The following is a 12,494-nucleotide window of genomic DNA, read 5'->3' as shown; positions in this document are numbered from 1 at the left end:
AGCATATCTCAAACACTATATAACTAATTGATCCTTGAAATATAAATTGATGGCACAGGTGCCATGTTTTACAAATATTTTTCTACTCTCTAAAACAAATGTTGTCATACACGCAAACACATTTCGGCAGGGATTTGGCACTATTGTGACAAGCTCTTGTTTTTCTGAAAAATGCAAATGTGTGTTGAATATCAATAGGACATTGTGTTTGTCGTAAATCAATTTAAAATATTAAATTAATATACAACAGTGCACTTATTCTGACACGTTTTTTCCACCATACTTTTTGTCAGTTTGTAAGGATGCAATTAAAAAAAGTGTGTATACGACTTTGCATCTGACCCCTATTAGAAATAGAGTCCTGCCTATAAAGAGACTAATCCAGTACCGACCTGTGCACATGTCTATTGCAATAAACAAGCTGTCATACTTGCACTTGTCTTTGGCGTATTCTCAGATGAGTCACTATATCAATGTATTCAATGTTAATTTTGTCTTTAAAAAATAACAGTGCGTAAATGTAAACCCTGTAAATTCAAGTGATTTCAAAATAAAACACAAGTAAATTACTTTTTAACTGTTCTCACTTTAGTTTTTGTTATTGTACTAAAACATAAAAAAGTGTTGCATTTGGTAAATCTTCATATATGTATAACACTTTTTCTAGAACAAGTATATTTAAACCATTTCTTGTTAACCCACCACGTGTATTTTATGCCCCACTTCAAAGAAGTGGGGGTGTATTGTTTTGCGGGATGTTTGCCGGTCTGTCGTTCGTGTGCTGGTAGACCAGTTGATTTCCTATAACTAACTCATCAACAAATTGATATATTGGCTTCATACTTCACATGTGCATTGGTCTTGGACAGTAGATGACCTCTATTGAAATTGGGGTCACTACTTCAAAGGTAAAGGTCACTGTCACAATAATTATGAAAATCATGTCAGATCAATAACTTGTCAACAAATTGGCCAATTGGCTTGATACTTCACATATGCATTTGCCTTGGACAGTAGATGACCTCTATTGAAAATGGGGTTGCTAGGTCAAAGGTCACAGTCACAATACGTGTGAAAATCCTTTCTGATCAATAACTCGTCAACAAATTGACTATTGGCTTGATACTTCACATGTGCATTGGCCATGGACGGTAGATGACCCCTATTGAAATTGGGGTCACTAGGTAAATGGTCAAGGTCACTGTTGCAATAAATGCTAAAATCATGTCCGATTAATAACTTGTAAAAAAATTGACCAATTGGCTTGATACTGAACATGTGCATCGGTCTTAGACAGTAGAGGACGTCTATTGAAATTTGGGTCACTTGTTCAAAGGTCAAGGTCACTGTGACATTAGGTGTTAAATTGGTATTCATTCGATATGTCATCAAAGGATTGAGTGGTGGGTGTCAAGGCTCTGTTTTGGGAGGTATCTGTCACAGACCGTGGAGCTCTTGTTTTTATTTAAACATTCTTTAAAAAAAAGTTTGGTGATAAACCAAAATGAACTTGTTTTTCCTCTCTAATTATTTTAGCTTAATTGCCTTCACATTTTTAAATCGCTTTACATCACCAGAACATCGTGGCTCTAGTTAAATATTTTGACATGGCATTGTCGATATGAAAGGTCGAAACACTGACAAGTGTTTTGTCGGGTTTAAATTAGTTTTGTTTGTCCTTGAAAACGCTAGTATTGTCTTTAATTTTTTTGACGCACGATTTACTTTTATTCCTGAAAACCTGGGAAGCAGAGAAATGAGTATGTCCCAGGAGCATTTGCAGTCACAGCAAGTGAACCAGCGGCAGTCATCGTCTCCAGATTCTGAGATCCCCATGCTTCACAACCCTTAGTCTATGAAAATCATGCAGAGCGAACCTTGGGTGAGTTTTCGTGTCATGTGCATGCTTTTTCATGGCCTCACTTTCAGAGATTGGTGGGTGCATGTAGATTTACCCTTTTGTGTCCATACATCTTTCAATCCAGATGTGTTTTTTTTTGTCATGTGTGACCTAGAAAAGTATTGCTTCTTGTGTGATAAAATCAGACATATTTACAATCATGTGAACTTTCCTTCTTGTTTATTCCCTTTAAAATGAAGTTTAGGGGTGTATATAGGAGTGAGCTTGTCAGTCATTCGGTTCGTATTAAGTGTCCACTCTCTAATTCAAGTTGTTTTCATCCGATTTTCACCAAACTTGGTCAGATGTTGTATCTAGATGGTTTCTAGATCAAGTTCGAATATGGATCATGCCGGGTCAAAAACTAGGTCACTGGATCACTTAGTGCGTTTTAAATATTAAGTATGGTGTCCGCTCTCTTATTCAAGTAGTTTTCATCAGAGCTTCACCAAACTTGGTTAGAATTTGTATCAAGATGATGTGTAGGTAAAGTTCAAACATGGGCCTTGCCAGGTTAAAAACTAGGTCACGGGGTCACTTAGTTCATTTTAAACATTAAGGATGGTGTCCGCTGTTTTTTTGTGAATGCAACATGCAAAATATTCAGTGTCAATGCGGCATGTAGAGTATTAGTCACGTCTGTGACGAAGCTCTAGTTTTGGTTAATTTTTAGCTCGGCTGTTTTCGGAGAAAACCCGAGCTATTGTCATAGCCAGCTCGTCGTCGGCCGTCCGGCGTAGGCGTCGTGCTAAAACCTTAACATTGGCCTTAACTTTTTAAATATTGAAGATAGAAACTTGATATTTGGCGTGCATGTGTATCACATAAAGCTGCACATTTTGAGTGGTAAAATTTCAAGGTGAACATCATCCTTCAAGGTCAAGGGTCAAAAAACAAATCCAAGGGAAGTAATAAGCTTTAAATGGACATAGTTATCTGACCTGCCAACGTATATATTTTTGTTAAATAAATCAAAGTGGTGCAGAAGGTGGCATTTTGTTTCTGACAAACACATCATGGTAAAAGGTCAAGGTCATCCTTTACGGTCTACGGTAAAAAATACAAATCCAAGGGAAGTAATAAGCTTTAAAGGGAGATACCTAATCAATATTGAACATAGCAACTTGATATATTTGGCATGCATGTGTATCTCATGGAGCTGCACATTTTGAGTGGTGAATCTACAGTCACGGTAGTGGCTTTTAATTATTTGCTACTCAAAATAGAGATTTGTTAGAGACAATTATTTTCAAGGGAAGTAATTTATTTAATTATAAATGTCATATCAGGGGTGGCGAAATCAAATGTCCGAGTTGCCCGAGTCGTACATTTGCTTGTCTGGGCAACTGTTTTTTTTCAATTAAGTTGTCCGTGGACAACAAGTTTTTTAAAAGTCGTGTCCAGGTATACAAAATTACATTGTATTAAAGCCGTAATTAAGTTTTACAAAACCGGATGTTGACACGCGATTACATTGTCAGTGCTATTTGCGGAGCAATCAAGCTAAAATACGTGCACTTTCCTGCGCAGTAATCTCCCTTATTCTATAAGAGACCGGGAGCATGCCGCATTTTCAACAAACGGCCCGACTGTTAGACAGTGTACACACTGGTTTCTTTATTTTTACAATCAGATGGAAATAAAAAGTAGCAATCTAAGATAATCAAAACACAGTCTACCTTGTTATTTAAGACGACTTTAATGGTAAAGATGAAACTTTTTTTTTAATCTTCAACAACAGAGCAGAAACCCGAAGCTTTGAGCAGCCCACCTCCCAAAAAACTAAGAAAGATTATGATAAAAAATATGATCTAAGTAAACGCACCAGAACTTTTCAAGAAACTTGGCTAACCGATTTTCAATGGTTACCAGTTTATATAATCAAATTGCTACCAGTAGCGGAGCCTCAGTCTGATGAGGTCCACATATTGGACTAGTTTAATTTGTTAAGATTACAATGTACTTATGTTCAGCACATGTTTTAATAACACTAGCTTCGCAAGATTTAAACATTGAGAAAGTCTTTATATTGTTTATAATATACTGCTATAATGAATGTACAAATTGAAATACAATTATAAACAAAACAAGCAAATCATACTCATTTTGATATATTCCACACTTTGTAACATTAATCAATAAATGCGTTTATAATTTATATAAACATTAACGGACTAGTGAAGTTCAGCAACGGACAAGTTAAATTTCCTAAATGGTTGTCCGTGGACAAGTATAGTTTTTTTAGATTTCGCCACCCCTGCATATTATATATTTCCTTACCAAGAATGGAAGTTCTTTTCACAGTTACTGTACAGATTAATTATTTTGATTATTTATAACTCAAATGATAGATTGGTCAATGTTTTTTTATTAATTATATAATTATCATTTCTTTCATGTTTATTACATACCCCCCCCCCCGGTTGGATTGGACAAAATCCAAGGGAAGTAATAAGCTTTAAAGGGAGATGATTTCTATTCCTGCAAAATGATAAATATAAATTTTATTTCAAAGCGGCGCAGTAGGGGGCATTGTTTCTGACGAACACATCTCTTGTTGGGTCACTAGGTCAAAGGTCAAGGTCACTGTGATCTCTAAACAAAAAATAATAATTTCTGACAAGCTTTCGCAGCCGAGCGTGGCACCTGTTATGCGGTGCTCTTGTTCTTTCATAGTAGTAAAGTTTTCAGTCAAAAGTAAAATGTGGTTGCATCGGTGACTTTTTGCCTACTTCACAGCAGACATCTCAGAAAAACTCTTTTCAACATGTTTTATTTTCTATTGGCTAGCTGGCCCTTTCTTAATTGTTGTAAATGATAAGGAAATATTTTTCCAATTGAAAAATGTATGTTTATGGAATATCATTCCATATTTCCTGATTGATGGAGAGACTTAAAGTTAGTTGGTAGTAAAGTGGTTATAATTAACTTTTAATGTAACTCAATGTATAAAAGTGCTATTATTGTACTTGTTTATCATGGGTAACACACATAAAATGACAAACTGACATTTACTGTTATGAATCTTTCTTTTTTTCAGACATTGACGAAATCAACCCGGCAAATCAGAAGGACAGCCTGTTGCTACAGTTATCATATTAGCCCCAGTCATACCAAAGAAGCTCAGAGATATAAATGCTGTTTAAGATGTGCTAGTCTCCACATACTCCATGTCTGGTGTGAACATGTACAATTGAAGGTATCTACATACCCGATGTCTGGTGTGAACATGTACAATTGAAGGTCTCTACATACCCCATGTCTGGTGTGAACATGTACAATTGAAGGTCACTACATACCCCATGTCTGGTGTGAGCATGTACAATTGAATGTCTCTACATACTCCATGTCTGGTGTGAACATGTACAATTGAAGGTCTCTACATACCCCATGTCTGATGTGAACATGTACAATTGAAGGTATCTACATACCCGATGTCTGGTGTGAACATGTACAATTGAAGGTCTCTACATACCTCATGTCTGGTGTGAACATGTAAAATTGAAGGTCTCTACATACCTCATGTCTGGTGTGAACATGTACAATTGAAGGTCTCTACATACCCCATGTCTGGTGTGAACATGTACAATTGAAGGTCTCTACATACCCCATGTCTGGTGTGAACATGTACAATTGAATGTCTCTACATACCCCATGTCTGATGTGAACATGTACAATTGAAGGTCTCTACATACCCCATGTCTGATGTGAACATGTACAATTGAAGGTCTCTACATACCCCATGTCTGATGTGAACATGTACAATTGAAGGTCTCTACATACTCCATGTCGGGTGTGAACATGTACAATTGAAGATCTCTACATACCCCATGTCTGATGTGTACATGTACAATTGAAGGTCTCTGCATACCCCATGTCGGGTGTGAACATATACAATTGAAGGTCTCTACATACCCAATGTCTGGTGTGAACATGTACAATTGAATGTCTCTACATACTCCATGTCTGGTGTGAACATGTACAATTGAAGGTCTCTACATACTCCATGTCTGGTGTGAACATGTACAATTGAAGGTCTCTACATACTCCATGTCTGGTGTGAACATGTACAATTGAATGTCTCTACATACTCCATGTCTGGTGTGAACATGTACAATTGAAGGTCTCTACATACTCCATGTCTGGTGTGAACATGTACAATTGAAGGTCTCTACATACCCAATGTCTGGTGTGAACATGTACAATTGAAGGTCTCTGCATACTCCATTTCTGGTGTGAACATGTACAATTGAAGGTCTCTACATACTCCATGTCTGGTGTGAACATGTACAATTGAAGGTCTCTACATACTCCATGTCTGATGTGAACATGTACAATTGAAGGTCTCTACATACCCAATGTCTGGTGTGAACATGTACAATTGAATGTCTCTACATACTCCATGTCTGGTGTGAACATGTACAATTGAAGGTCTCTACATACTCCATATCTGGTGTGAACATGTACAATTGAAGGTCTCTACATACACCTTGTCTGGTGTGAACATGTACAATTGAAGGTCTCTACATACTCCATGTCTGGTGTGAACATGTACAATTGAATGTCTCATCTTTGGAATTGGAACACGTTGAAAATTAGTGATTTGATTCAGACAGAAATCGCATAGTGAAAAATCACAACAAAAAATGGAAAGCAAGAAAGTCTTGTGGCCAGCAATGTTTTTATGTGACCACTAAGTTGTGTTCAAAGAAAAACAATAGTTCATGTTTTATTGGAACTATGATGCTGTCAGTCATTTTATGTTGAAGGCTTTAAATAACTATATTTAAATATAATAAGATTAAGATTACTTGATAAAAGAAATAATGTTATATAGTATTTTAAGCGCAAAATTTACAAGTCTATCCAATTACTGTGTCTGTATTATGACATTTTATTTTGGAAATGTTAAGGAAAATATAATGTTAGTAAATATATGTCTATGAATGTTGATTTTGACATTTGTCAAAGCTGTTTAAATGATGCTGGTAACTTCGACAAAATTTAAAGAAATGTATTATTTTCATGTAATGAGACATGCTTCAGTTTTTTGTGGCTTAACCTGTAATATAGAGGTGGTAGTTACAAGAATTGTTTAGCCAGATGGAGAATGTTTATGCTATGGCTTTGATACTCTTAAGTGTGCCCATTGGTGTCAGGTTTTTATCAAGAATATTGTTTATTGTCTAACAATTTCTTGAAAATATTGATTAATTTTAGACAAAATCATTTAATCTTCCTTAAATTGTCTATTCTCTATTCACGACCAGTTATTTATTAATTTGCATGAATATGATTTATGAATGACTTTTGTGTTGCTTAAAATGCTTTATTTGTTTTGGAACTGAGTATTTAAAAATGAAAATATGAGGTGTAGGAATAATGGCCAAAGTTATGATAATTATTTTTTTGTTTTTGTAAAGTTTATTATGCTTTATGTTTGTGTATAGGCATTTAGACGACCAGATTAACTTGACCAATAATTCGTGCTCACTGTATATATCGGTCAGTACATTAGTCACTTGTATATATAGCGATTGTGAAATGATTGTATTTGCAATGTAAATCATGCGTTTATTGTTGCCATTTTGATTTTTGCTGTTAACATTTATTTGTAATAACAATTTTCATCGTGTACATCTTTTAGGTGCCAGATAATATAAAAAAACATTGCTTGTGGAGATGCTCATTTAAAACTTTCTTAATGATACAGAACAACACATTCTGAAGAGGCTAATAAATTATGCTTTAGGCAAAAGGAACATCTTGTTACTAGTATATGTACTGCTTTTCATTAGATAAAGTCAAGCAACTATTGAAAGATTGGTTTAACTTTATTTTGCATTATTTTAAGAAAAATTAATATATTCAATGTGGAAATCAGTCAATTGCAAATCAAGCGAGAGTGATGAATATTTTTAAGCAAGATAGAGGGATGTTTTTGCTTGAAAAAAAGTTGTATCCCTTGTTAGATAATGATTTTGTTCATCTCTCAACATAACAAGTGCATTCATACAGCTATCAAAAATATGACACACTTAATACTCAGCCATCAGTTTGTATTTGGGTTTTGTGGAATACTTACTAAACTAATATACGTCTGTTCAATGAATTAATAGTTATGGTACAATATGATACTCAGTGTTACAAAACATGTGTAATAAAAATATAATGGCATTTATTTGAAATCATAAAATTTAGTTTTCCATACAATGCTTACAGTTTTGCAATTGCGACGATAGAGGAAATGTTCTGCTAAAAAAAATGTCTGTTAAAGACATGTGTATATTGTAGCAATTATATTGTACTTGTATTTATATTATACATGATAATAATTGACTTATGGCTGATGATAGCGGCAGTTTACTATTTGTGTAACAGTTTGACCATATTTCCTTAAACATGTGATTGTTTATAATGAACTGTAATTGAATGCATGAAACATTGTTGTTCTGTTGCTTAACAGCTGAAAATAGCTTGATGTTTGTTAATTGTGTGAAATGTTTCAAATTAATCATATTGATACATAGAAAATAAAATTACATTTTGCGTTAATTTAAATGCATATCAAACAATTGTTACCATACAAGCATATTTGCATTGAACTTAATTGATACTTTGAGATGCAATTTTTACATTTTATGTTTATGTTAGTGATGTGTTTTTGCTGATCCAAGTCTGTTCCTGCACACTATTTAAAGTAGATAACTACAAGTTATCTCATTTAAATGGGAAAAGTATTGTACTGTGAAAAAGTGTTGTGAATTCAAATAAAAATACTATGAATCGTTGTATTAGTACTATATTTGCTCCCCTATTCAAACTAGGGGACACATATTGATTTTGGCCTATCCGTCCATTAGTTCGCCGTCATACTTTGGTCGACATTGGTTTACAGTCAATATCTTATGAAATATTCCATTAAGAGCTTTCACATTGTAATTGGCGTTCGCGGAGATTTAATATCGTTTGATTTTGGATTTCTCCGGTAAAGTGTCAATGTCACATGGGTCTCTAATGTGAAAATGGTAACAATGACTGGATTAAGACTTGAGCAAACCATCGTCTTTGCATTCAGTATAAACTTGACGTAACGTTAAGGAAATCGCTTTAAGGAAAGACACCACTAAGACGTTTGCACACTTTTCATCATGGTGACAGAGACGTTATTGAGACGTCGTCATACATAATAATTTACTAAATCATGCTGGTAAATCCTAAAATTTGATAACTTCTGTGATGCAATTTGATGCTGACGAAGTCACGTCGCCAGAATAGCTGCATGCTAGTGGTCAAGCAAAATTTGCAAATGCAGACTACTCTCTGTTGATAACACAGTATTGTTTTCAATATATCAAATAACACACATTTTAGGGAAAGACATTTAGGAAAACCTATCGGTAAATGCCATTTGTCTTGTATTGTGAGACAGAACTACCTAATAGTAGAGTGCCCATGATACATGTAGAAGGAAAAACGTTTAATTATCTAACCACACATGTGTGACGTATGCAAGTCAAAATAGTCTACGGACATTTGCCAATTTGCTATAAACAACACAAGGTGAATTAACTTTTCTATCGGAAAGTATTGTGCTAACATGTTCTATTTATAAGACGCAATGAGATTTGTACACGGGTCATGCAAAAATTGATCTTATGCAATATGATCCCAACGTAGCTTCAGCCAGGCCTGCGCAATCGCACAGTCTTGTAAGAATATGAATACTGAATAAACTACTCTGGAGTTATTACCAAACCTTGCGTGCCTTTTTTAAAGCGGAAAGCGTAGCCATTGATGGGAAAGTGCGCAGGCTTGGCTTGAGCTACTCTGGCCGCATATGCCATAAGACCGATTTTCGCATGACGCGGATATATAGTTTTATTTGAATATGGGGAAAAACTGCGTCTCAAAGCCAAAGAACTTATTTGGCATAGTAAATGTAAGTATAAATAAGAAACATATTGTATCTATGCCAATTAGAATATATCTGGTGGTTACAAGGTAGAAATCGGGTTTTTTTGCGCTTTAAAACTTAAAAACAATTGCGTTTGTCGAAATGGACGTATACGTCTTGAAATCCTACTTTCGGTTTTAAAAGCGGTACCGTTTAAAAGTAATAAATTACTTACTAACTGGGCTATATATTTAATTTAATCTATGTCAATTAGAATATATCCGATGATTACAAGGTATAAATCCATATTTTGTTGCGTTTTAAAACTTAATTGCGTTTGTCGAAATGGACGTATACGTCTAGAAGTCCTACTTTCGGTTTGTTTTAAAAGCGGAACCGTTTGAAAAATAATAAATTACTTGCTAACTAGGCTATTTATTTAATTTTATCTATGCCAATTAGAATATATCTGGTGGTTACAAGGTAAAAATCTGTCTTTTTTGCGTTTTAAAACTTAAAAATAATCGCGTTTGTCGAAATGAACGTATACGTCTAGAAAATCCTACTTTCGGTTTTAAAAGCGGTACCGTTTGAAAAATTATTAATTACTTGCTAACTAGGCTTTAGATTTAATGACAGTTTTCCACATTTTCAAATTGCATCTATATGTATTGATTTACAAGTATTTCATTTATGGTCAGAGGCAAAGTGTGTGGCTTTAATAAAAAACATGATGTGTTCTCACGAAGTAAAATAATAAAACAGTACTTAAACTTTTGCTTTAACTTTAAAAACATAGAACGTCTATTTTCTACCTTTATTTCTAAGTCAGGATTATTATTTTTTATTTTCTGGTGTGGTTTTGTGTTTTTTTGTTGTTGTTTCTTTGTTTTTTTGAGGGGGGGGGGGGCAGTAGGAAACCCCACCTGTGCGGTATGGTGACAACCAACCAAACTCACATGCTGCTAAGAACGGGAATTGAACTGAGTGTGTTAATCAGAGTTTATTGACAGGTCCTACTGGCCTCTTCACGAGGTCTTTATAATCCGACCTGCCCCTGTGACCTTTCAGGCGAGAAAGTTTAATTTTGAGCCAAAGTAGGTCAAATTTACCCCGGCTTTCCGGTTTTTTGCCAAAGATATAATTTAGATCTAAATAGACCAGTGCATGGTGGCCAATGAGACCTTAATGTGCACTGGTAGATAGACAATGTCAAGACAAATTCATGTCTGAACGCAACACCGCCAAGGGACTGCAGCACACAGCTCCGCCTTTATGGCCCACTTGTCGTCACCGGCCATCGTCTTCATCCCCGAGACAGTTTCCCCAGTGCGTTGAGCGTACTGAGTACCGCCGTCCCGGGGTCCCTATATAAGGCCACCCCCTCGATGTTCTAGTTGGCTACTCTGAGCGTAAAAGTAGCCCCAGGTCCGCCCCGTCTTTCCTCCACACTGGAGATCTTGCTGTCCCACCATCCCCGCCCCTCTACAGACAGGACCTCTGGCATGTCCGGGTTAGCGAGCTCTTGACGATAAACAGCGGGTGACAAGTCCGCTGCATCTTGGAGAAGACAGCAATTCCAGCAGTGTGGAAGACGTCCGGCTCGAGGGTGACGGACTCAGCTGGATTAGCAGAGTCACCCGCACAAGTGAGTAGATCTTCTGTGGACGACTCTCTCCTCGGTCGCGACGCGCACGCTCTAGCTGCTGACCGAGTTTGACCGTTCCTACGGCAGTGACTGAATTTTAAATCCTTTTTCTTTGTGTGTCTGCAGTGTTTTGTACTGAATCAATGGCTTGTGTCTGACGGGTTTGAAAATAACCAATTGCCATTACTTAAGGGAACGTGTGATATAGTAAGGTGTGTCTACTGTTTGTACAGCTGATTTGTATGTATATTAGTGATAGATGCAGTTATCGCATTTGTTTTGTTGAATATAGTGATGTTTGCAATTTGCTAAACGTGGCTTTGAAACACACGACAGAAAAATTGAAGGTTTATGTCCCGAACAACTTTGCCCTTGAATTCTCTGTTATGGCAATACTGTTGACAACAGTGATGTCATTTTCGACGTCTCTTGGATGGCAGGTCAAGGTCGCTTTGTTGCTGTGGGCACTGATGCAGTTCTCTGTTTTGGAACAGCTTGATGCGCAGAGGAGATTTGACAGGACCTTCCCGGAAACGTCGATTGCAGTGCCAATGTGAACATATCCTTGGTAAACCGAATAACGTGTGCCTGAAAACGAGAACATGTCAAAACGTGAACGAGCATTTGTAATAGGATTTGTTTCTACATATATGGATATGTTTTGACTGCGGCATCGTCGCTATCTACTGTCTTCTAGGCACTGGTCAGTTAATACATGTATCCTCAAATATAAATTCACGTGTTTTTTTTCACGTAATGTGCCTGTTCCAATGCCGACCAGTTGCATATACATTCTGTATTTTTCAATTGAAACCGAGAAATAATAGTTTTATAAATATCTTAAAAATTTACTTATTATGCAACCTACCATTGGCTGCAGAGTATGGAGCACCTTCCACCTCAACCTCGCAAAGAGTGAGTACATGTACATCGTTAGGAGTGCTACGCGTAATCCGTACTCACTGTCCGTACACCGGTGTAGCTAGCTCAAACGTGTACGAAACGCCGATCTCTCCAGGGTGAAACCCTTCACGAGATTGAAAGCCGGC

At 36.2% G+C, this 12,494-nt stretch overlaps 1 long non-coding RNA gene across 35 annotated transcripts; it reads left to right on the top strand.

The window, feature by feature from the left end:
• The first annotated feature begins 1,733 nt into the window (after positions 1-1,733).
• On the top strand, positions 1,734-8,449 carry LOC127864057 (uncharacterized). 35 transcript variants are annotated; one of them, XR_008041506.1, is made up of 7 exons: positions 1,734-1,882; positions 4,941-5,099; positions 5,144-5,187; positions 5,452-5,671; positions 5,804-6,111; positions 6,156-6,331; positions 6,420-8,449. It is a non-coding gene; the product is annotated as an uncharacterized LOC127864057 (long non-coding RNA). The 35 variants fall into 35 exon arrangements; XR_008041428.1 differs by having other exon boundaries at positions 5,408-5,671; XR_008041497.1 differs by having other exon boundaries at positions 5,144-5,275.
• The last annotated feature ends 4,045 nt before the right edge of the window (positions 8,450-12,494 follow it).

The sequence above is a fragment of the Dreissena polymorpha genome, chromosome 1, assembly GCF_020536995.1.
Source record: "Dreissena polymorpha isolate Duluth1 chromosome 1, UMN_Dpol_1.0, whole genome shotgun sequence".
Lineage (NCBI taxonomy): Eukaryota > Metazoa > Mollusca > Bivalvia > Myida > Dreissenidae > Dreissena > Dreissena polymorpha.
The sequence above is the reverse complement of the archived record's forward strand: the minus strand, read 5'-3'. Positions and strand labels throughout refer to the sequence as shown.